This window comes from Mauremys reevesii, linkage group 8, assembly GCF_016161935.1.
Source record: "Mauremys reevesii isolate NIE-2019 linkage group 8, ASM1616193v1, whole genome shotgun sequence".
Taxonomy (NCBI): Eukaryota; Metazoa; Chordata; order Testudines; family Geoemydidae; genus Mauremys; species Mauremys reevesii.
This window is the reverse complement of record NC_052630.1, coordinates 18,914,118-18,940,380: the sequence shown is the minus strand read 5'-3', so window position 1 is coordinate 18,940,380 and position 26,263 is coordinate 18,914,118. Positions and strand designations below refer to the sequence as shown.

Sequence of the window (26,263 nt, the reverse complement as noted above, 5' to 3'; positions counted from 1 at the left end):
CAATCCCCAGATTTTTGCCCCCGTTCCCCAAATGGCCCCCTCAAGGATTGAACTCACAACCTTGGCTTTAGCAGGGCAATGCTCAAACCACTGAGTGATCCCTCCCCCTCAATGGAGCAATGCTGGTTTACAGGAGTTAAGGATCTAGCTTGCATGTGTCTGTGCAGGGAGGATAGGATGTGACCAGCAATTTCATTCTTACTTGACACAGGCTGTCTGATATCAAGCCTATTGGTTCTGCATTCTCCTCCTTCCCATCTCCTTGTATTTGTCACCTGTACGTGAACCCAAAAGTTTAAATTTTATATATAAAAACCTAAGAGTGGTATTTTCAAACTTGTGGATATAATTTGCTACTTTTATTTTTAAAATATGAACCCATCCCCTCCCAACTGATATGGAATTAATTGCTGCTGTAAATTAGCTGTGCACTGTGAGCCAGTCATGACAAATATCTCAGAAAGCAGCTATGCAAGCAAGATGAAAGATAAAACCAGGGAACAGAATTCATGTCAAGCACTGGAACAGCAGAAGGAATTGATAGACGATTTCAAGGCTGGGGAAGGGTTTTATTTTTTTATTTGTTTGTTAGTACAAGTTTGCACACACATGGTCTGTTGAGCTTTTGTGGTGGTGATTGTGGGGGCATTAGACATTTTTCTAGTTAGATACAGTCATATAAAAAACAAAGGGATTTGGCATGGCATAGCATTAAAAATGCAAGTAGGTGGGTGGGTCCATTTAATCCATGATTTTTTTTCTGTAGTTCCCTCACTGTAGCATTTCTGTGTAGCATCATGATGCCATCACAACATTCTCTCAAGGGAATATTAGATATGTAAATGGTAATTTATCTGAATCAGAAGCTATTATCAGCCACAGCCTCCAAAACTCAAGGTGGCCTTCAAAATCCTTTATCCTAGAAATATGCAGCATCTTTGCCTATTTGAATGCATACTTCAAATGACCCTACACGTTGCCACAGTTGTTGGTCCCTGCTGAAGGGGAGAGGGTCACATCTGGAAAAGCCAGAGGATCAGGACTGAATAGGTTCCTGATGAGGTCCATTTGGCAAAGCTGTGTGGAGGATCTCCAGAACAGGAGGCAGACATGAGGTGCACATGAGCAATAAGGGAGCTGAGGAACAAACTAGGGTGTATTGTGGGTCAAGACTGGAGGGCATTGAAAGAACTGAGGTGGAATGGGAAAACACCTGAACTGGAGTAGCAGGGGACGCTGCATGTTGGGACTGAGATGTTTTGGCAGAACTACGCTGGGGAAACTAACATAGCGCCTGTCTACAGTAAGTCTAGTTCTAGCCAATGTTATTATTAGTTCCTCCCATTCATGAGCCTTACATTCAGTAACAAATTATTAAAAAGTACTGTCCCCATCTGTTTTGCAGCTTGTATATCAACATTCTAATTTAAAACATTAACTACGATGGAAAAAAGACTTTCCTTTCATTACATTCTGAGTGTATTCAATTTGTGTTTCGTGTGTTTCCATTTTTTTTCTCCTGAAGGGTTTGCTTTTCTGGACTGCAATGGAAAGACTGAAGTTACTTTCTTGTTTGCAATCGTTTCAGGATCTTTAGAAAGTGCTCATTCTTTTTATGACCTATGGATGGGTCTGGCCAGCTTCTTGGTACCTTGGGAGAGGTGTAGAATAAGTATCACAGCTACCTAGCAGGCAAAAATTCCAAATATGATGTCCCTTGATTCCCCAAGCTGGTAGAAGTTTAGGACTATTCAGTGGCTCTCCCTGGAGAACTGTATCACTCATCAGTGACATCTGCTGGTAGATGAAAAGCATTAAAATGGACTTGGAAGTTTCACTATTTTTCTTTAAAATAAAGCTTTGTAATTAATTCTTTTCAGAAATGCCCATGTAAAATAATGGAACTCTAATAGTATAGAGATTACACAAACCTCTGTTGGGATGACCTGTAAAACACACACACGTCTATGCCAGTTGTGAGTAATGTGGCCCCATCTCAGATGCATGCCAATAAAAACATTGTACCCAACCCTGATGCATTCTCTAGACACACACACTATTAAAATTAATACTCTTTATCTTACTGCAGAGAAGTCCAGTGTCTCTTGTCTTTGAAATTAAATGTAGGCTGGCACATATGAAGGAGGCATTAGTTGCCAAATTGTATCACTGTAATTTATATCATATTTATTCTACATTATTCTATTAAAATACAAATATTTCTAACAAAACAAAAGTGATTCCACTGGCTAGATTTTTCCCACGTTTGAAAGCTTTATTTTATTTGCAAATGCAGATGCTTTGTGTCCCTGTACTCAGGTGATCACTCCAAAATACATATTGATACCAGAACAGTAAACTTTTAATTAACATTAAAATTGCCTCCTTGTAATAATTAATCATGATTTATGTTAAAAATGATTTCATGGGAAAGTGAAACTGTACAGGGCTACATTGCATCATGTTTGCTGTTCACATATTATGGAGACAAGTACTATTCCACTGAACTAAATTCTTATCACATACATATAAGTCAATCTTTTAAAGGGCAAGATCCTCAGTTGGTATAAATTGACCTAGCTTCATTATAATAGCTCTGTATTAAAATCAGTGGAGTCATTTAGATTTATGCCAGCTGAGAATCTGGATCTGTGCATATAGATTCTCTCTGAAGCATGTATATTTTCCATCTTATTTTCATTTCTTTCTCCCTTTGCTGCTCTTTCTGAATCGTAGGTGATTTTGATACTACAAGACACCACCATTTGCTGACATGCTGGTAGAATGGTAGTGTAGGTGGAATTTCTGCCAGTTATCACCTGCCTAGTATCGAGGTTGAGACTAAATAGACACCTGAACCAATATTTATTTCTAAATAGTTATAGTAAGGGCGCTGTACTATAGTCAGCTCATCATATTTGGATTTAAATACTGTTCACAGCCCTAATGTCATGGTGCATTTCGAAGACATTGTTGTGACACCATCTTGGAAAGCCCATGCAGGTTTTAAAGCTCACCTCAATATTTATTATGACCAACGTAATCTAAGTCATATTTTCTCTTCTCAAGGCACAAGGAGCTACACACTTGGAATCATAGAAGTGTAGGACTGGAAGGGACCTCGATAAGTCCTCTAGTCTAGTCCCCTGCACTTGAAGCAGGGCTAAGTATTATCTAGACCATCCCTGACAGGTGTTTGTCTAACCTGCTCTTAACCTCCAGTGATGGGGACTCCACAACCTCCTTAGATAATTTGTTCCAGTGCTTAACTACCCTTCAAGTTAGGAAGTTTTTTCTAATGTCTAATCAAAATCTCTCTCACTGCATTACTTCTTGTCCTGTCTTCAGTGGATCAGGGCCGCCCAGAGGATTCCGGGGGCCCGGGGTCTTCGGCGGCAGGGGGCCCTTCCGTTCCAGGACCCGCCGCCGAAGTGCCCCGAAGACCAGCGAGGACCCCTGCCGCCGGTGCCGCCAGTGGGACCCGCCGCGGCGCAGCCCGGTCTTGGCGGTAATTCGGCGAGGGCCGCCACGGATCTTCGGGGCACTTCGGCGGCGGGTCCCGGAACGGAAGGGCCCCCCGCCGCCGAATTACCGCCGAAGACTGGGCTGCGCTTCGGCGGCGGGTCCATCTTCGGCGGTAATTCGCCAGCGGGGGGAACCCCCCGCCGGCGAAGACCGGGAGCGAAGAAGCTCCTGCGCTCGGCCCCGCAAGAGTTTTCCGGGCCCCCCGGAGCGAGTGAGGGACCCCGCTCCAGGGGCCCTGAAAAACTCTCATGGGGGCCCCTGTGGGGCTCGGGGCCTGGGGCAAATTGCCCCTCTTGCCCCCCCCTCTGGGCGGCCCTGCAGTGGATAAGAAGAAGAATTTATCCTCCTCCTTTTATGTACTTGAAGACTGTTATCACATCCCCCCTTCTGTCTTCTCTTCTGCAGACTAAACAAACACATTTTTTTCTATCTTTTCTCGTAGGTCATCTTTTTCTAGACCGTCAATCATTTTTGTTGCTCTCCTCAAGACTTTCTCCAATTTGTGCACCTCTTTCCTGAAGTGTGGTGCCCAGAACTGGACACAGTGCTCCAGCTGGGACCATGTAACTCATTAACACATATTGCAGTTGCAAAACTAAAAGTCCCCTTGAAGTGTGATGAGACTGTAACCCCGCCATTTGCAGTTACTCTCCAGCTTATAGAAGCCTATGTAAATCTTGCTGATTTTGGTTGTCAGGAATTTGCTTTGCATAGCTTTGGGACCCTGGTGTTTCAGCTTTAAATTAACTCAAAAGCTCAAACTGAAACTCAGCCCATATAGTCCTTTCGGGTAGACACCACTCAAACCCGAAATTGTCCCAGATTTTCCTGAAATTCAACTCAGCTTTGTAAAAGCCAGGCTTGGCTTCTGGATTGTAGTGAAATTTTGAAATTGGGAGAAATGCATCGGGTGGTTTGGGGTTTTGTGATGAAAGTTGAACCAAACTTTACTACAGAATTGTATGGATATGGAGGTTTAAAAAGCCAACTTCTGATAAAACACTGTATGGCAAGCAAAAAATACTCCTCTAAACACAACCTACATCTTGACCTGTTAAAAGCAGAGAATACATTGGGCAAAAAAAAACTTTTTATCTTTGGTTTGTGGCCCAAATGTATGAAACAAAGTTGCCAAACACAAACTAATGTGTAATTATTTTTCTTGCCTGAATCATTTTCTTTTGTGTGTCATAACATGCAGGGTAAATAACGCCACACCTTTTTACTTTAATTGTGGTAATCTGATCTTTCAGCCACAAGAAAGTCTTCTCTAATGCTTTCTTTAGAATGGACTTTCAAGTCAAAGCAATAACATTGACTGCAATAATTATCTCTTCTTTTCTGTCAGGGGTGGAGGATTTGTGTTAACACAATTAAGTGCCAGGACCACTCGGCAAAGATAAAGTGCCTTAAAAGTCACAAACAGCTAAATGTTTGACAGGTGACTGACTTAAAGTGATGATGGGATTTTTTTTTCTGATTTGCTTGCTGCTGAATTATTTGCATCAACTAAGGCAAATGTAAGACTGTCTGGCTTTACATTAATATCATAATGGGAAACATATTATATCATTTATCTCAGAGATTGGCAACCTTTGGCATGTGGCCCACCAGGGTAAGCGGCCTGCGCCGCTTCCCGCAGCCCCCATTGGCCTGGGGCGGTGAACCACGGCCAGTGGGAGCAGCGATCAGCCAAACCTGCGGATGTCGCAGGTAAACAAACCAGCCCGGCCCACCAAGGTGCTTATCCTGGCGGGCCACGTGCCAAAGGTTGCCGATCCCTGTCCTAAATACATATTGGTTTTATTCACTAGAAAAACAGTTAACTTTTAATTAATATTGAAATTGCCCTCGTTGCCTCATTAGCAATGATTTATTATTAAAAATCCACATCATGGGAAAATAAAGACAGGCTCAATGTAAATTGTTCTGTTCACATACTTTAGGGGCTTGATGTCAATGGGAGTCTTTACACTGACTTCAGTGGGCTTTGGATTAGCCCTGTAATGCATTTTCTTTTTTAATTGAACTCAGATCCTGAGTTCAAACTTTCTTTAAAGTAAAAAAAGATTCTGCTGAGCTTTCACCCAAGCTCAGTGAATACTTTTGTCCTCTTCAGTGTTTGACATGGGGTGTTGATGGGGCATGGGGGAAATGGGTTGCCATACACACGCTTTCCACTTCTGTCTGTTTGGAAAGAAGTGGGTGGGAGGATGTGCCATATGAGCTATCGTTGTCCCCAGGTCAGTTATTATTGAGAAACGTTCTTATATTACCATAGCACCTAGTGGCCTCAACCAACATCACAGTCCCATTGTGTTAAACACTATAACAACAGTACAAGTCCTACCTCTCATCACATGAGACTGGGTCTTGCAAGGTGCTGAGGGCTAGAGCCACAGAGACTTAGGTGATGCAACAGCTTACTTTTTTAGGCACCCTGCCCTGAGTTCGGCATCCAGCCCTCCACTACAATGCAGGGGAAGAGTTAGGCACCTAAGAAGGGGATTCATGGAAGCCAAGCTGAGCAGGGAACCACCTAAGCTAGCCAGTAGGAAATAAAAGGAGGGGGCAGGACTTGAGCTCCATTCAAATAAACCAAGTTATTCCTTTCCTACAAAAAAATGATGACGGTGGTTTTCAGAGTGTGCCTAACCCACAGAAAACATGAGGGAAAAGGGGAAGGAAATGATGGTGCTTCCCTGTAGCCCCAATACTTAGGGCACCCCTCTGGGATGTATGAGGCCCAGCCTGATGCCTACCAGATTGGTCTAGGCAGGTTAGCTAAGTAGGGGAACGCCTAGTTTATGAGACTCTTTCACAGGAGTGATCTAGGTGCTAAGCAGCTCAGAAGCACAGGACTTAGGTGACTTGGCACATATATACTGACAAGTATTTAGGTGCCTGGAGGACTTTGCTGGAAGAAATGTGAGTGCCTAGGGGCTCTAGGCCCCTCCAGGGTTAGGGGGGAGTTTGAGGATATTGGTAGGGTCTGAATGTTGAATTTAGGCACCTAAAGTGTAGTTAGGCATCTAAGTCCCTTTGGGATCTAGCCATCAGTGCCTCCAGAATGCCTATAATCTTAATGGTGTTGACTGTCCCCTCTCCTGTGAAAACCCCCCATGTGGGCTTGGTGGAAGATGTGTATCATGGAGTTTCCTCTGAATTCTTTGGTCACAAGAGTGGGAGGAGTTGGGGTTTTCTCCCAGAAGATCCCTAAGATCTGCTGGAGGCTAAGGACATCATTGCTAATTCTAGGGATCCCTGCACTCCCCTCTAGCTCCAGTGGAGCCACGTTACTGCAGCTTGGGACTGTAGTGCCTAGTTTTCTGTTCCCTGTGGGCTGTCAGGAGGGGCAAAGGCAGATTATAGGGGAGGAAATGCATATAGTGCACCCATTCATGCCCCATGTGTGAATCCTGGACCCTGCAAGGGAACCTGGATGGGCTCCTAAGATGGGGACTCACTATTGCCTTGGAAGTGGCTGACCCCATACCCCCTTCAGGAAATACATATCCATAGGGTCCCCTCTGGGGGGGCTCTATCAGTCCCATGGGATCCAGAGAGATAAGGTGGGTGAGGTAATATATTTTACTGGACCAACTTCTGTTGGTGAGAGAGACCAGCTTTCTCACCAACAGAAGTTGGTCCAATAAAATATATTACCTCACCCACCTTGTCTCTCTAATATCCTAGAACCAACATGGCTAAAACAACACAGCTAGGCATGATTGTTCCCATCTGCTAAACAGGTGCTCAGGAAAATTGAGGGAGGTCAGGGCCGTTGTGTATTAAAGTACATTGATAAAGCTAGCGTAACGTCTATCCTCACTGTGCTGGATCTAACTGGTGGTGTCTCTCTCTCACTTTCATGGGCATAAAATCCACCCAGGTCTCTGCACCTAGCACTGGAGGTTTTATAATAAGTGTCTCTTTCATCTGAACAAAGCCATTAGTTTGCAGGAAGCAGACTTACTAGAAAGATACCCCCCACCCTTTATGCAAGACCAGGCTGTTGCAGATTCAAATGGGACATAAGCAGCATTTAAGCAGTTGCTCTTTATTCCCTTAACCAAACAAAAAGTTGTGTGGGGATGAGGAAATCCATAAAAAGTTAACCCCCCCCAGGGCAGATGTAACTTTCATAATGAGACTGTGTACGGTTTATTACATACCTACCTTACTCTGATGGTTACAGTACAAGAAGATGAGCTTTGCAGCAAAAAGGGTTTAACTCTCTAGACTGATATAAAAATACCGATTACCCTTGGGTTTTCCTGGTCACCTCAGCTCAGAAGAATGAGGTCATCTGACACCTTTAGGCAGGTGTGACAGGGATCTGATACCAGCAATAGGCACTAGTGGGCTGCTGCTTATTATTGTTCATTGATGTTTAGAACATCTTAGTCACTGCCATAGCAACCAGTGGTGATATCACAGAAGAGGATGAGGACTTAATAAGCAGCATGAGTAGATGACCTCTTCATGGCCGTGGGGGGGGGGGTGCAAGTGGGGCCAAAGACCCAGACCGCCCCTGGGTGAGTACAAGTGCTGCAGCTTTGCCCCAGGCCCCCCGAATCCTCTGGGTGGCCTGGACCTCTTACACCACACCAATTCTGTCTTTGGGCAAATGTCTCTTCTAAGTGGAAAAGGGGCTGAGCTAGGTCCGGATGGAAACGTTATTTATATTGTCATAGTGTCTCGGAGCACTAGGCATGGATCAGGCCCTCATTGTGCGATGCGCTGTACAAACACAGGACAAAAAAGTCTCTGCTCCAAAGAGCTTACACTCTAAGACAAGAGATGGATGGTGGAGTACAAGGAAACTTTCCCATAGTTCACATGGTCAGACCTGAGACGGTGGTTTGGCCAGCTGTAAGATAGGTCCAGTTGTGACATTCAGATCTGTGTCTGGATGCATGCTTTACAAAGCTGGCACAAATTCTGATTTGGGGCTTTGTTTCAGGCCTACTTCTAGTAGTAGTTGTAGGAACAGTAGCTAACAGCCATCCTATGAAGAATCACAAGAATAAATGGGAAAGAAATACAATAAAATACAGCATCTCAATACAAGTAGAATTGTTTCTAAATAGCACACTCTAACAAGCTTTCTGTGACATTGCTAAGGCCTTGTATACCCTTTATTTATTTCAAAGTAAACTGTATAAAAAGGCATATATTCCAATCTCTAGGTGCTTTGATTGTATATATTAGCAGATCCTCAGTTGGTACAACATTGCCTTAAAATATGATCTCTTTTTATGTGATATTGCTGTCAATTAGTCCAAAATACAGTAGAATAAAAATAGAATTTCTTATACAATTTGCCTTACTGAAAGTTAGAGTAACATATTTTACATACAGCCTTTAGACTTGATCTTTGTCTCAACCAGTGCTACAAAACAAGCCAAGTTCAATGATCATATTTAAGTTGAATAGCCCAGAGTTTTTGAGGGAGTTCAGAGGTTTAGATGATGTCAAGTGTGAAACAATCCCTTGCTTGAGACTGCTCATGTTTTGAGATCATCCCAAATTGAGACTGTCCACAGTTCTAACTTTGAAGAGATTTTTTTTGAACAACATTCAACCTGCTGACTTCAAATGTTCATAACTTTAAAACCATTGAACCAGTTTTCTTCCAATATTTGCTTATCCTGGTGTCCTAGTGTAGTGGGATTTTTTATGTGGTTAAATTAGTGCAAGGATTTGAGTCCCCAAACATTCTTGATGGTGGTACCATATACAAAGATACTAATGCATATACAGGGAATACACAATTGGGTTATGCTATAGAAAATATTTCAAAAGGCTAGAATTTCTTTTAATTTAGGAGTTAGTGTAAAACAGTTATCAATAGGTTAAGTATTTTAGTCCAGTTAAGATCCCTAATAAATGAAGATACTTCTTTTGCCTCACTCCATTTTGCGTATCATCAGTTTGTAAAACTTTTGGAAGAGTCTTAGTGTTTGTAAATTTTAGCTTGTTTACCATATCAGTGGAATTGGCACCTGTGTCATCTCTCCTCCCAGGAATTAGGATACATACTCATTGCACTGCAAACTATAGTTGCAAAACTAGGAGATTATCACGGTTATAACTGATGCAATATGGCAACTTTTTTGTACTGGAAGCATCATCTCATAACAGTGTTCCATCCTACATTCATGGCAAGTCTCAGGCTGCACCTGCAGTTAGGTAAATTGTGAGTGCACAATGCCAAGGCAGACAAATGCAGCAAAGACAAGGTAAACAAAATGGGGAGGGGCTGTGCGCTTTACCTAGTAGATCACACAGAAAAGAAGAACATCAGGATTTAGGAGGTTACATCACCTATGAATTTTAATGAGACTTAGACTCCTAAGAGGAAATCCTGGAACCATTTAAGTCTATGGCAAAACTCCCATTGACTTCAGTGGGGCCAGAATTTTACTCTAAGGGCTGATCTACACTACTGCAGTAAATCGATCTAACTTATGCGTGACTAATGTAACCGAAGTCAACTTAGTTAGATCCACTTACCGCAGTGGCTATACTGCGCTATCAATGGGAGAGCATCTCCCGTCGACTTCCCTAATGCTTCTCGGGGAGGTGGAGTACACAAATCGATGGGAGAGTGCTTTCCCATTGATTTAGCGTGTCTTCACCAGACCGGCAAATTGACACACGCTGCATCGATTGCAGCAGTGCCAATCTACCAGTAAGTGTAGACATGCCCTAAGTGCCAAAGGGCCAGATGTTTAAAGGCACATGGTACCAAAGGTGAAGATAGGTGCCCAGGCCCTTTTGAAAATTCTGCTAGGCACCTATCTCTGTATGTAGCTTTTAAAAATTCCACTAGGTGCCTTTATGCAGCTTTAAGTACTAAACACCTTTGAAAATCTGGTCCTCAGTCACTTTTGAAACTGGGACTTACTGTCTTAAGTGATGTCACTGAAGTGCTTTTGAAAATTTTGTCCTGAGTGTAATTATCTCAATGCTATTATAGAAGGGTGATTGCCTGATGAAAATTAGAACATGTAAGAGTGCTCACCCTCTGAAAAAACAGACTTCTTTAAGTTGTCTCTTTAAGGTGGGATACTCAGTCATTGCAGAACCCAAAAATCACTTCAAAAATCTTGGATCATGCCTTTAAATTATGGAATACAGGCACGCTGGATACACTAATATTTGTGGGAAACATTTTATTGAATTAGTGATTTTGTGGACATCTGGAAGAATTTTTGATAGAATTCATTATCTTTCATTAAACAGCATCTCCTATATTCTTGCAAATGCCATATGTGTTTATCATCCCAAGTGTCAAGGGGGAAAGAAGAAAGTTCTGTCAGTTCACTGTTTAGTAACAGAATCCTAGCAGGACCCAAGGGCCTTTCTTGGGAATGTTTTGCATTCGGGTAGTTTTTAAAGAAGTACATAAGAACTGCCGTAGTGGGTCAGGCCAATGGTCTATCTAGCCCAGTATCCTGTCTCAAAGCTTCCGGGAGAGTGTACAAAACAGGGCAGTTGGAGTGATCCAACCCTATCTTCCCCTCCTGGTTTCTGGCAGTCAGAGGTTTAGTAGCATCGTGAGCATGGGGTTGCATCTCTGACCATCTTAGCTAATAGCCATTGATGAACCTATCCTCCATTAGTAAAAAACTAGGTGGGAGGAATTGCTCAGTGGTTTGAGCATTGGCCTCCTAAACCCAGAATTGTGAGTTCAATCCTTGAGGGGGCCACTTAGGGATCTGGGGCAAAAATTGGTCCTGCTAGTGAAGGCAGGGGGCTGGACTCGATGACCTTTCAAGGTCCCTTCCAGTTCTAGGAGATTGGTATATCTCCAATTATTATTATAGGAAGAAAGGTGAAAGGAATTAGCATTCTCTCTATCAGGTTTATTCCATTTTAAATCTTAAATCTACTTAAATGTCTGCAAACACACATTAAGTTTCTTAAAGTGTGGATCTGATCCAATTAGTTATACATGTCCCATGGCTGGATCTCTCTCCACATCACAGTTTTGTTAAAGTACCTTTTTCCCTACCTGCTGTTATCAGAAATGAGACTTGGATAGTGGGAAGGGATCACTGCTTTTCTCTACCAGTGCTATATTTGAGATGCTACTCACTTACAGTTTTACAAGATCCACTGCTAAATTAGCAGTGGAATAGGATTCACAAATTGGGCAAAAGCCAGGAATAAAGGTAAATTAGATGTCTTGTTCTTGATGATTAAAGTATTGTTCCTACCAGTCTGTGCTCAGTCACAGCAATTGCCGAGTAGTAAATTGTTGCAGGACATTTGGAACATGACATCTTTGTTATAGAGAAAGGGTGATCTAGAAAAGACAGGTTGCACTGGAAAGATAGTCAGTCCTGATAATAGAATCAGGAATAAATACCACAAAATGTCACCACTGTTTTTTATCCTTTTAGCCACACTGTTGAGCTAGTACAAATGATGTCCTTCCTTGTAGTTCAGAGAAGTCTGAAAAAGAATCACTTGGGGGGAAGAGCAAGCACCCTGATCTATATTTTATCAATTTATTCTGATTAATTTTTAAAGTTTAATTCAACGTCAGGTAAAGACAAATAGGATCATTACACAAATGTCTGGCAGAGTCCAAAAGCACTACTCAAATTAATGCTGGGGAGCAAAATAGGAATTGACTATGAAACTCTAAGTCATGGCCTGCAGCACTAAGACACTTGAGTTTGTACCTATAAATAAAATATTTAAGAGAGAGAACTGAAAACATGTTAAATGTGTTTCAGAGGAGGGACACTTACAGGCACAGCGAGCTATACTGTCTGGCTGGGCTGCTAATATGATCAGGGTTTAGAATTGTTTTTTTAAGAGGAGAATTATCTTCTGTAAAGTCTGAATTGAGAAGCTTTAAATGATATGTGAGGACATTTCTCCAGCAGAGAACACAGAATGACCTACAGACAGCAGGAGCCTCAGCAATAGTGCAGGTGGAGGCTAAAAAGGTCTCCCTGCAAACTTATGCTTGAATTCAGGGCCAGTTCTAGCTGGCTGCACAGCCTGTACTTGCAAGAACCCCAGAATTGAGAGGAATGGCGTGTGGGGGGGTGCGGAGGAGAATGGGACTGAGCATGCACAGCTCCTCCATCCACATTGAGTTTGAACAAGGAACAGCTGAGCCTTGTGCTGCAGTCCTTATTGAGCATGCAATGGGGCATTCCTCAGCAGCACAGCAAGGTTAAATTTGAACAGCTCCCATCTCAGTGCAACATAAGGAGCAGGGACTATGGGAATATGATAGGACAATCAGGTGGAGAAAACTTCCAGGGAGGGTGGTTTGAGGAATTCAACTCCCTTTCCCACAGACATAGAGTCCCCTAAACCCCTGACTGAAAGGGAAAGAGAAAAAACACCCCCACCCTAATACCAAACACCTCAGAAACTGCTTGAATGCCTGAAGCCAAAATCACTTCCCAAAAGCCCTGGCAGTCCCCATTCCAGCTGTCCACTCTCCCCCCCCCCACACACCTTGATGATTGTACAGGGCAGTTACTCATTGTCCATGCAGGAAGTGAGTTGGAGTATCCCACTGAAACTGCAGAGTGAATTTAGACAGGCTGGTGAATGTGGCTACTGAGGAATTCAGCCAGGACCACAGGGCAAGAAGTCTTATGGAAAAGCACTCTGAGGCCTGTTTTAATGGATTAGTAGAGTACACAAAGGGTCATGCTGCCTGGGCTCCTTTCTGTAAATTAGAACCACAACATTTAACTTAAGGAAGAACAAAATTCTTAATCCCTCAAACAGCTTCCTTAGGCTTCTCCTAAGTGAATAATCAGGCTTGGAATATTGCTCTGAAGGTCAACAATGCAGGGCTTGCTGGACCAACAGGGGAAATGAATTTCAGAGTAGAGGGCCACTCACTGGGAATGCCTGAGCCACTAGTAAGGCTAGAATTCAAATACTGGAACTGTTAGCAAAAGCTTCCCACTTCTCCTGACCACTGTCCCCAACTAGTCCTCCTCCCCTTTGTCTTCTTTACTGGGGTTGTAAGCTACTTGGAGATGGGGATAAGGGTATGTCTACACTACCCGCCAGACCGTCAGGCAGCAATCGATCCAGTGGGAGATCGATTTATCGTGTCTAGTCTAGACACGATATATCGAACCCCTGAGCCCTCTCCCATCGACTCCTGTACTCCAGCACCGCAAGAGGCACAGGCAGAGTTGACTGTGGAGCAGCAGCAGTCGACTCACCACAGTGAAGACACCACGGTAAGTTGATCTAAGTATTGAATTGACTTTCAATTCTAGTCCAAATGATTCTTCAGTTCTAGTCCCAGTGTAGCCCAGGGCTAAGTGGCTCCTCCTCTCAGGTAGGGTTTCCAGGTGCAACATTCATACAAATAGATGCCTAATAATAATGGCATCATCACTTCGCTTATCTTTCAGTTCTAATCCAAGTGATTCTTCCTGAGGCCTTGTCACTGAGGGGTAAGACTTTTAAAGGAATTTATTGTATTCAGTAAGCCACCAGGTTTACAAAAATATTGTAAAGTGTTGTGCAGTAGCACACAGGAGTTAATGAGTAAATGATGGTGTTTCTTATGAAGGACAGCACTTCCAGCAGCAGCACAGCTCTCTCCTGGACCATACCACCAACACATTGGTCTAAGTTGTGAAGTGGGAGTAACCCTGCCTGAGCCATCCATAATACTCCCTGTAACAGCTGGGTGTTCCTTGGAGGTCTGCCACCCAAGAACTGACCTGGCCTGACTCTACTGAACAGGAGATCTGACTGATGGGTTTGGCAGAGAAGATAGCCTCTAATGGCCTAAATATATGTCACTGGACTCATTCTACATGCTAAGAACCAACCCCAATCCTTTCTCTAACCTCAGAGAGAAGATAAAGACAGACCCAGGTTTTCTGTCCCTGGGAACTGATTATCAGGTAGGAACAGTCGGAGTTCTTTCTCCTCACCAAAAAGGATGATTGCACATGATCCGTGAAGCTATGTTCTGCAGTAAGGAGCACTTGCCTGTTGCTGGATCACAGCCTCCTGTGGGGTGGGACACAGCAATGCTGCACAAGAACAAGATATATAGGAAATTTCTATATCCCTGTGAAATTGCAGGGAGGATGGATGGAATTACCTGAGCTGGGAGTTGGCCCAGGAGGACACTGGGTTTAGTCACCCAAGTCTTTTTAAGGGCTTTTTAATGCTTGCGGAGGGTGGGGTAGGGCAGAGATGAAAGTAAGCCAGTACACCGTACCGGACCAGCTTCTCCAGGTGGCAATTGAAAGGGCCCGGGGCTCGCAGCAGTGGCTGGAGCCCCAGGCCCTTTCAATTGCCACCAGAGCCCCATTGCCGGCGGACATTTAAAGGGCTCAGGGCAGTAGCAGTGGCCAGGGTCCCAGGACCTTTAAATCACCTCCTGAGCCCCGCTGCTGGAGCCCTGGGGTAGCGGTGGCAGCTGGGACCCCCAGGGCTCCTTCGGCAATTTAAAGGGTCCAGGGCTCTGCTGCGGTAGCAGCGGCTGGGAGCCCCTGGCCCTTTAAATCACCGCCTGAGCCCCCAGCAGCAGGGCTCAGGCAGCAGTTTAAAGGGCCCAGGGCTCCACTGTGGTAGAGGCGGCCAGACTCCCAGGCCCTTTAAATGGCCCCTGAGCCCCGGGGCTCCCAGCTGCCTCTGTAACTGGTAGCTCCAGCAGTGATTTAAAGGGCCCGGGGCTCCCAGCCACCACTACTGCAGCTGGAGTCCGGGGCCCTTTAAATATCAATTTAAAGGGCCCAGCGCTCTAAAGGTCACACCCCTTCCGGTTGAGGCCACACCCCTTCCAGTTGAGGCCCCAGCCCCTGCTCAGGGCTCTGGCAAACCGGTAAATCCTTTAAGTTACTTTCACCCCTGGGTTGGGGTCAAGACCTTGGATTTCTGTCTTATCCTAGAGGAGTCACCTTCATCAGTGTAGCAGCCCCTACCATTACACTGGCATACTAGCATCAGAAAGCGTAGGCAAGAGCACCCCCTCCTGAGTTACCTACACCACTCTCTGCAGAACACAATCTCCTAGTATTTTTTAGGGGTGCCCTCTAGTGAGTTATCAGAACCCTTGCCTGCACCCAGAAGATAGGGAGTCTGGTCCTTCCATAATCTCCTACTCCAGGAAATAGTGATGAGGTAATGCTCACATCCTCCACCTACAGGCCTTTCCGCCGTCTCTATATGGAGCCAGGTGCTGATTGGTTGGGAAGAATGCTGTCTTTTTTACTCAGGGACATGCTGCTGGGTTGCACCCCTATGCACTGGGGAGCAGCCAGAAACCAGAGATGAATATGTGGGATGGAGGAAGGTCCTTCGTCAAGAGGCTGCCCCCCTACCCCATGACATTCATTTTGTCTAAGTGTTATCATGAGAGGGGCAAATGGAAGTCCTAAGAAGGGGGCCCTTATAGGGAGGAGGGCAGGGGACATAGTCTGGTCCCTGAAAGGGCTGCATCTTAGCAGAGAGTTGATTTGGGGGCACACAGTCTCCTCTTGAGGGGAGGTAGCAATAGGAATGGTGCTCTGGTTTGGTAGGATGTCCAGAGTAGGGTAGTGACAGGGGAGGGAATAGATATCCACCTCACAAAGGGACTGATATGCACCTTACAAGGGGACATACTGATCAGTCTCCATCTCATAAGGGGATGGTTCTGGGGAAAAAATTCAGTGAGTTTCCCCAGAGCCCCTCTCCTTAATGTGGGGGCATAATAGCAGGTGGGTGTGAAGGGGGTAGAGTTTGAAGACAGTCAGGGACTGAGGTTCTTGAAGGGTTTGACCGGGGGAAGTCCTGGTGCTCAGACACAGCCTTCATCTGTGCATCAGTGCTGGACAGGAAAATTGCATCTCTATGGCCAGACTCATATACTGTCCTCATCTACTGTTTCTGGGGATATTGTGTTTCATTCATTGTGTTACATGGCATTCCTCCTCCTGCAGGGAAAGCAGACAAAAGGTTATCTTGCCTTCTCAGTGTATAGACCTCCATCATAACTGCTCCCTGCCTCCAAGCCCTTCAGTTTTCTTCCTTCTCTAGTCCCTCCCACTCAGGTTGAGCTGAGCTTCTTGTGCTATTGGATTGGGGACTACTTTTCCCTCCTATTCCCATCTTTCTTGCATTAGTAGGAAAGACTAGGGGGAGAGAGAGAGAGAAAACATACCTGAAAGCCAGAATCTCCTGTCCAAAAGCCAGAGAGAGGAATGTGGGTATACAATAGCAATCCCAGGAAACAAGAACACTGCAACTCAAGTATGCTGAATCTCAAGGAGTATCTGGACATCTCTCCCCCTTAAACTTTGAAAGACTAGCATGAAATCCCTGCATACTATTAATTTCAGTGAAAGTCATAAAACTAAATCTTCTAGTTGGCTTTAGAGCATAGCTTTTTATACCCTTCTCTCTCCTCTGCTCTATACTACTTTGTTTCTCAAGCTAATCTTAGTCAAGAGGTGGTTCCAGGTGTTTATATCTGACACTGGAAAGGGGGTGAGGTAAAGTGGTTAGAAGAGGCAGATTGGGTAGCAGGTGACATTGGTTCCACACTCCCTGATCTTGCAAAGGACTGTGTTTGATTGGTTACAGCTGGGAGTGATATTTGAAATCTAGATTCTATAGATGTATCCATTTCTCTCTGGAACATACATTCCAGCATCCCAGGAGGCAAGATATCCTCCAGCTCCAGCAGCTTGCCTTGTGCTTTCATCTCTTACACATTTCTGTGAAGTGACTTCCTTTAAGATCCTACCCTGTGGGCACCTCAAGGCCTGAATGGCAGCGAAGGTCTGGCTTTGCAGTTTCACCTGAGGAGATAGGAATGCCTGCATTGTGATCTCACCTGCAGCATGTCAACAATAGTGCATTGGCCCCACAGAGTGTGAGGGTATTATGGGGTGTACCAGGCATTTGATGCCTCTTGCAAAAAGCCCTGCCACCTTGGTGCAACCCATCCAAAGAGGATATCATTTGGAGGGGAAACAGTGAGGCACAGATCCACTAAAGTATTTAGGCTAACTTCCATTGAAATTTAGGATCCTAAATACCTTCTTGGATCTGGGCCTCAGTTCAGACCTCCCAGAGATACCTACAGAGACCAATCAGGATCAGCTGCTGGCAGAACTAATGAGAATTGGTCCTCCAATAACTAGAAAGGCAGAAGCCAATCAAGGTCCAGCAGGCAAGATAAAAAGGTCTGGGTGTTACTTTCAGGGGCTAATTCTGGGCAAAGCTAGGAAAGAAGAGGGTGGATGGGTTTTCCTTCTCTTAATCACAAATGCTTGGTCTGGTGCTCAACTCTACCTACATGTTTTTAGTTAAACTAGCAAAGGGCTATTGTTTTATGTTATGGAATTTAAAGCCCAGGTGGTTATTTTGAATTCAGTATCAATTTACTGTTGTAAAATTAAGGTAGGCTAGCTTTGCAAGATGCTTGGGTGGCTCAGGTGAGGGGGGTGAACTAGAGAAGGTGTAGCTGGGTTTCCTCACTCCTGCTTCCTAGGATTCTGCAATCTGTAAAACCTAGCAGCCTTATTGGTGTTGTACAACTATAGAAGCTTTCTATTTCTCCCATTGTCACATATTGTGCATATCCCTTCCCCAACACAGAGGGGTCTAGGGCAGCACAGTCTATTACCATAAACTTTGCTGAATCCTAGATTTTAATATCCCTTGTTAGGGGGCTTCCAGATGTTCCCATAAGGAGATCATTCCACAGCCTACTTGATCTCCCCTATCTAATAGGCAATTCTTATTGTTTAAGTACAGTCAATATGCTGGGTACTGTACAACACAAAAAATAACTAGAAATGCCCTACCCTACAGAGCTTATAGTCTAAAAGTTTGACACATCCTTGAATAGATGCACTGGGAAATCTGGATAACAGGGAGAATGTGGCTTGGAAATTTTCATCAATGTTTATGTAAACTCCTTTCTCATGGGACCTGTGAAAGAGAGAGGGGTTTGAATGAAGAGAGATTGTAGTAGTGGGATGCTGAGGGAAGTTTCTGAATAGGGGCGGGGCAGGGCAAGAGAGTTTTGGATTTTGATTAGTCCTTAATCTTTAAGTACTAGAGGTGAATGTTTAGGCAAACCCAGTGCCCTTCCTCTGACTTTCAGTACTGCTTCTGCTGTTAATACTGAATGCCAGCCTTGACACAATTTCTCATGTCCACTATAGGTGAAAAATCTTATTAATGGAGCACCCCTGGGGACTCAGGGCAGATGCTATTACTGCCAGGTTGGAGGACTTCCTGGGATGAGGAGTGAGGAATTTAACTTTCCTCTCTACAGATTTAAATGCTCCTCTATTGCTTTCCAGAAAAGTGTGGAAAAGATATAGCCAGCCCTTTCCTAATACCAAAAGCCTCAGCTAATAAACCACTTCCCCAAAACCCCTAGCTATCCCCTCCTCTACTGCCAAACCCTCCTGCTTTCCCCTGACAGCTTCTATAAGTATCCCTATTGACATCAGTGGAGCTATGCAGCTATCCCAGCTAAGATGTAGACCTGGGCTTGTAACAATAAGATATAATAAAATATCAGCAACTCCACAAACAACCTCTGTGGAACAGTTAGGTTAACAAAAACCCCATCCAATCCTCGGTACCCCAATAACCACTCCACCCACACACCTCAACCTCCTCAAATGCTAGTCCAAAATGATAGACTTTGGAGCATGCTTTCAAGTTCCTCTGATACAAAGGGCTGGCAGTAAGGGAATTCTGAAGTTCTCATATCTCCCAAAATAAGGCCTGTGGCTACACATTTCCTGTAATTGAGGTGTGTTGATGAAGCTGTTTAATGCTGGTCAACACATCCAACAAGAAATGTAGATATGTTGTCTTGATAGTTCTGTAGACCAAGATCTTCCCTCTATCAATAGCACAGGTAGTGGCAATGCAAGCTTCCTCCACTGCCCAGCTGATGTGCATCAACAATGACCTTCTAAAGAGTTGGGGGAGAGTAGTTCATTTGGTCATGCCTCTTCATTCCTTTACATCTTTGCTAACACTACTGGGGGGGGCAGGACATGAGTAACATACAAGTTAACTAGATGGATTCTATGAAGGACGATACAAGTGTGAGTAAATAGTGTGGCTACGTGAATTTACTTTTGGTATAAAAATATCTATAGATATTAGGTGGAGTCTTTGTGGTCCTGGCAAGTTGCCAATGTGGCCCTCTGGATCACAAATACTGTGTACCCTTGCTTCAGAGTCTCCTTTTCAAGTTTGGTTCAGTGTGAATCCTGTTGGAAGCATCTTTGACATATATTAGAACTATTTTCAGTACAGGGGCGGCTCTACAAATTTGGCTGCCCCAAGCAGTCATGCGCGGGAGGCGCCCCGGAGCCGCGGGAGCAGCGGACCTCCCGCGGGCATGACTGCGGAGGGTCCGCTGGTCGCGCGGCTCAGCTGGACCCCCCGCAGCTGCGGGCGGTTCGCTGGTCCGGCGGCTCCGGTTGAGCTGCCGCAGTCATGCCTGTGGGAGGTCCAGCCGAGCCGCGGAACCAGCGAACCGTCCGCAGTCATGCCTGCGGCAGGTCCGGTAGTCCCGGGGCTCCGGTGGACCTCCCGCAGGCATGACTGCGGCAGGTCCACCGGCCCAGCCTGCCGCCCCCCTGGGAAACAGCCGCCCCAGGCGGGTGCTTGCCCCGCTGGGCTCTAGAGCCGCTCCTGTTTCAGTAGATGCAAAGCTATACAAAAAGTGTGTGACCCGTTCACTGAGTAAATCTTTCTCTGCTAAGATGTATGCTCGGATCACTTTATAGTCTCTATAGCACTGAGGTGTTTCTTTTTTTAAATCACCCCTAAAATCTAGTTGTGATTAGATGTCTGATATTTTAAACTCCGGTGAGCCTTTAAAGTCCAGTTTTGCAGTATGGACTTTGGGCCGGGAGGTCCAAAGTTCAAATCTCAATATAGTCCTCACTCCTGTTTTTAATTATCATTTGATATGGACATTATTGCTGCAAGGATCTCTCTTATACATCAGAACACACAGTCTTCTAAAAGTAAAGAGTTGTCATTTAATTGGGTTTCAGATTTAAAAGAATGAGGCTTGTGGCTACTTCATTTGCTGGCTATGGCTAAATGTTGTTTAAAAGGGACAGACACAGCACAAGCAAACTCCTTCTCTTGTTGAGGTGTGATGTGTTTATGTACTGGATCCTGTGGTGAAATCCTTCACAGACCAATTTAAAATAATCTCTCTCCCCATCTTTCCCTCCCTCACCCTCCTAAATGCAACCCTGACTTACCAAAGGCCTCAGGGTTGTGTTGATGCAGTTTCCTTTTTACAATGCTCCTAAGATCTTCAAGATCAAAACTGGAGCTGGGTGAAAATAAGGAAAAATAACTCAAGACTTTATTTTTGTGAAATTGATCAAATAAATCACATGGCATATATATTCTTAAATTATTTGCCTAACTCTATAAACTGCGCCAATGGTGAAAAATATATTCCATGAATAACTTACTCGAGAAATATAATGAAATTCATGGACTACATTGTTCTATAATTATTATTCATTGTGCTCTAAGTGTAGACCTACTCTTGCAAAGCTTAGGGGCTCCACCAGAGCAGAGCGCCAAAGAAAGAGAGACAAGTGACTATCCCCAAGTCTGGTGGGCTCATCAGGAGTATATGGGCATAAGCCAGTGGAATCCTATTTAATTTCATAAACCCTATGACAATATATAGGTATACCTCATGGCTCCCACTGCTCTTTAGGGTTTAATACTAAGTTGGGGGAAAGGTGTCTTGATTTTACACCAAGTTTTCTGCTCAGCTTTGGTTGTCTTGTGGGTGGGTGTGAGACATCCCAGCCGAGAGAGAGTCCTTTTTACCAAAACATGCTGTCGGATTGCTGATGACTTTGGCTGCAAAGCAGCTTTGATCAGGATCTCTACGCTGGTTTACTATAACCACAGACACTTTAACAAAACTGCTTTTTATTACGTAAACTATACCCACAGCTGCCCTGAATTAAAACGATTTTCTGAAGGGGGGCTTTGCATGAAGGCTCCATTTCATTTAGCTTTGCTTCTTTTCTAGTTTTCTGCATTAAAAAAGAGAAAAGAGGCTGTACCGTGAAAATTGTTTGAAATATTGCATATTCATTTAGAAATTGGATGCTAGGTCAAGCTGGTTCAGCATATTTTTTTTATCCGTCAAGAAACTAGCCAATGGTTTTATTTGACGTACTTTGATTGAGTGCTGTGGTTAAAACTGACCAGGGAGAGGAAACGCAAGACCCAATCTACTTTTTAAAGCAGCCTATCCTTGAATATTTAACACTCATTGGGAGGTGTATTAGTAAGATGAAGAACTGAGAATGGACCCTTGTCTGATATTGATGTTATAGAATGAAGTTAGAGAGACCACCACTATGATTGATGTTAACTGGCACCATTGTTCGTGGGGTCTGCAGAGATCCTCAACATTGAAGGGAAGATGGAATGTGAACCAAATGATTCCTTCAAAATTCGGTTCTGATCCATTGGCAGGGCAGTATGAGGAAGGTTACAGTGTTGCTACACAAGCTATACCTGCTCCATGTATGAAACTGTGTCTTCAGTTTCTTGGGTTGTTCATCCAGCATCTTTTACAAACACTAAAGTCATTGTTTTAATAATGACAACCAAATCAGATGGGGCCATATTCCCATTGTGACATCCCACTAGTCTGCGATTGTTTTTAATACCTGACTCATTCAAAGCGTGTATTGGGAGTAAGGTACTGGAAGGCTTTGGGAGCCACAAACACCTTTTGAGCTTATTTTTGAACTTAGTTGTTTGGACCTGGAGTTGAGTCCTCCTCTAACTGACATGGGTGATATATTTTTTTTGTGGAGGGGTCTTAGCATTATTAGAAAACACTTGTCTACCCTTTGAGGATGGAAAGTCAAAATTTAAGCTCCGGATTGTTGAAGTTTCGTCTTCTGTGATAGCTACAACAGGAGACATTTTACTGGGTGAATTTACCCTGCAGAATGACCCTTGAGGAATCTTTCTATCCAGGGTGTTTTGTTCAATATTACCTGGATGGAAGCACCATTCAGAAGCTCATTTATCTTCAGTGGCCTCAGCTAGTAAAGAAATGGAAAGTGCTCGTGCTATCCCAGCACCTGTCAATATTTCTTATTGTACTATTGTTTCAGAGGTTATAGGGAGATGCTGTCTTATGCCATCTGCTTCCATCCTTGTAGGCAATCTTTGACTACCACGTAGAATGTGTTCACTTTTCCAACATACTTCCAGAAATGGAGGTGCTCAAAGTACTAAGGATTGTAAGTTGTAGCTACATGGCAACCCTACTTCATGGGGAAATATTTAGCAATATTCAGGATGATATAGGAATAGCAAATGTGCAGGGATAGCAAATGATGATAGAGTATACAGAGGATCTGTGAACATAGATTGTCCACATGTTGCTAACTACCAAACCTGCCAGATCTCACCATGCTAGCAGGAGCCTGGGTATGCGTCTGAGAAACATGCATCTTTTGTACCTCTTTTGTAAGGAATTTGGGCAGTGTGACTATCTATCATCCCCTGAATACAATTAACATGTACTTCCTGTCAGAGACAGAGAGGCCTTCAAATAAGCCCTTGAAAACTAGCCCAAGCCCTTAAACTATGGAATAAACAGTCTTAGTATCCTGATTCCTGCCTTGTTTTTAGCTGATCTACTAACAGGTACATGCATATTGTTATCCTTTTCAGTGCCAAGAGAGTCTAGGCATGAGATGAGCCCATTTTGGATACCTATAGATTCTCTTTATTTGGTTGCGCTTGTCCACCCTCCTCAGCTTGCACATATATTGCTGTTGTGCCAGTATTCTGAGAGAGAAAATTTGTGGCTTTTCTGGACACCTATTCCAGACCAGGTGTAACTAGAGGAAGAAAGAGAGGTGTCTGATTATAATAGATTCCTGTTCTCTGGTCCTCAGACACTACAGTGATAGATGCCTCAACAGCAGGAGAAAGAAAATCTATGTTCAGACCCAATAATTTGCTAGATTTTCTAGGCTTCCAGCCTCTGATATCATTGGATCAGCAAGGAGGAAACATATGATGCCTGAATTCCAGGGAATTCAGGCATCTTTGTATTCCCTGGAATTCAGGCATCTTTATTTCTCAGCCAGGTTTCTCACACACACAGTTCTTTTTTTTTTTTTTAATAAAGGCTGAATGAGCTGAACTAGCTGCACCCTACTATTGAGCAAGGAATGTACTGGGCATGCTGTGACTTGTCATAACCTCATATTTAACATGGGCATCATAACATTAACCTGCCTTATAAGATGTTGTGTCTCTTACTTAATGAATATTTATAATGGACTTTGAGATCCTCAGATTAAATGGATTATTTACATGGAAAATATTCTTTTAAACAAGAATGGCTCCTCATAGTTTTGGATGTAGGTAAGAAAAACATGAGAAGATTTTGTAATACCAATCTTGTGCTGCTGCCTCTAAAGTTCCTGTAAGCCCTGACACCGGTGGGACTGCAGGGCCCTAAACCAGTAGCCACCAACAAATGAGAATAGGCTAGAAATACACATGTAAACGTGGCTGTCTGTCTCCCGGTAGTGGCTGGACCACATAGAGATTGAGTCTGTACAGCATTTGAGGTCATGGATGACAGTGCTTTGGCTCAGACAGCTTTCCATGAACATTCATTCGAGCCCATTCTAGTGCACAACAATGTTTGTGGAACAAGAAAAGGTCACAAAGGATCATATAAATTTGACCAGTATTTGCACTGGACGTATTCATGTGGCCATCTTGAAAAATCTTTGGAGGCTTGGGAGAGAAACAGAAACAATACTATGTGACTAAAGCTGATCACCGAGTTCCAACTGTGAGTGCTTGCAAAGCAGGAACCATGGCAAATAGTACATTGATTATGCTCAAGTAGATTTGCAAAAAACAGTGGTTGAATAATTTCAGATAATGAACAAATTCATAGAAATTTAATGGCAACTAACTCTGAAGCAGAATAAGGGATTAAATCAATTGAGTAACTTACTTGATGTAAAAATATAAATAACACTGGATTTTAATAACAACTTTAAAGCACTTTTTATGCTTTTTAATCATTCTGTGCCAAATTTTATTGCTTGTGAAAGGTGTCAGTCTGCCTGTATTTTTTTATATTCATTATGAAAGCTACTTAGTGCCATTGTAGTGGAGTGATTAAACTGTGGTCCAAAAGATACAGACGTCTTTTGATTTGATCCTTCTGTTAAAGAAAAACAACCTAATATACTAATTCATACTTTACCTTTGTATGTGTGCAATTTAAATATATATAATGAGAGAGAGAGAGAATTACACTTTGCCCCCAGGCCCCGACTGATTGGTAAAACTCTCAGACACTAAGTAGGCGCCACAAATTGTGTAAGCTCTGACCTGCTGGCTTGCTGCCTAGTTCACATGACAGAGATATCTGATGGTTTTGGCAAAGCAAATCAAGGTGGAAAGGTGCTTAGGAACCAATAGAAACAGGGAAGCCATCCTAGAGATTTTGAAAGGGGGAGGAGGGTGTAGCTCATTACTGTTCTGTTTTTCTATTTATTTTTTACTGACTTCTTTGGTTTCCTACCTACCAGACAAAAATCTCCATAGGGGGAGGAAGCAAAAAGATAACATTTGTGTTTTGAGAACAAGTAGAAATATTTATCCTCACTCTCTCTCCACAGGCGTCAAGTTAATGTAATGACACTGCAAATGCATGTGACCTAAGCTGGAGGATTTCATTCTTGTAGTTGCTCCAGTAGTAGGTTCTTCATGCCTCTAGGATTTCAAAATCTGTAAAATTCAACAACATTAAATAATTGGAACAGTACATGTGAAATCATTGTCCCCTATTTACAGGGACACTTTTTCTGAATAAGGCATTGGCCCTAGATTTTTGAGATTTCAGATTGTTCTACTGTTGATGTTGAAGTCCAGACCCCACCTTCTCTCTCTGCTATTCTGGGATCAACACGGCTACAAGTACACTGCATATAGAATTAAAACATATATATATAGAACCCAATAAATCCCCCTTCCCCAACGTCTGGAGATAAAACTCCACTTTTTCCTAGTGTCTCCCATGGGTAGACACTAGGAAGACTGCTCTAGAACAGCAGTGTGATAAAGAATTGATCAGTGAAAAAGGGGAGAATTTCCTTCAGTGACCCTCGGAGGAGAATAGGGGCAGATCAGCCATCAAGATTTCACCTTTGGCCTGCCCATCTCCCTAATTCTTCCACCCTTCCCCTGTCTTTTTCTTCATACTCTTTCTCTTCTACATGCCATGTATTGCTACTGCTTCCTCTTTCTTTAAATTTCATTCCCCAGGAGATTTTTGTTCTTTGCTAGGTAACTTACCATGCAATTGATCTTATCTTTCATCTTCTAATTGCAACAATGTAATTAAGAATTAAGGTGCCAGAAAGGGAGGAGATTTATTTGCTGAGTGATATATTGATGAATACTTTTGTACTAATGTTCTTGCATACACTGCAGTCAAATTATTACGAGCACTTTATACCAAACTCAAAAAGAAGCTTTGCCCTGTATACAGTTGTGTAGATACACGCTGCATTTTAGGTGTGTCAAGCAGGGTATCTGCCTGACTTTTTATACTAGTAGTGCCTGGTTCCTAAATTATCTTCACAAGTGCATATTTATTCAATTTATTTCTCAGATTTATAAAATATGCTCATCAGAAAACTGAGTA

At 43.5% G+C, this 26,263-nt stretch overlaps 1 protein-coding gene and 1 long non-coding RNA gene across 20 annotated transcripts in view; one reads left to right on the top strand and one right to left on the bottom strand.

Moving 5' to 3' along the window:
- MSX2 (msh homeobox 2) overlaps nucleotides 1-26,263 on the top strand; it is a 138,144-nt gene that overhangs the window by 14,488 nt on the left and 97,393 nt on the right. For 5 of the 17 annotated variants that reach the window (XR_005584028.1, XR_005584025.1, XR_005584019.1 and 2 more), the window contains exon 1: nucleotides 7,960-8,063. The exons of 1 other annotated variant lie outside the window; for it this stretch is intronic. The gene's annotated coding sequence lies outside the window, so the exon portion shown is untranslated. 11 more of the 17 variants (XR_005584027.1, XR_005584016.1, XR_005584021.1 and 8 more) reach the window with 8 other exon arrangements.
- Nucleotides 566-17,401, bottom strand: LOC120370883. 3 transcript variants are annotated; one of them, XR_005584031.1, is made up of 3 exons: nucleotides 16,691-17,401; nucleotides 7,705-8,536; nucleotides 566-1,794 (listed from the first exon to the last, which is right to left on the bottom strand). It is a non-coding gene; the product is annotated as an uncharacterized LOC120370883 (long non-coding RNA). The 3 variants fall into 3 exon arrangements; XR_005584033.1 differs by lacking the exon at nucleotides 16,691-17,401 and adding an exon at nucleotides 10,556-10,594; XR_005584032.1 differs by lacking the exons at nucleotides 566-1,794; nucleotides 7,705-8,536 and adding an exon at nucleotides 15,976-16,463 and having other exon boundaries at nucleotides 16,691-17,283.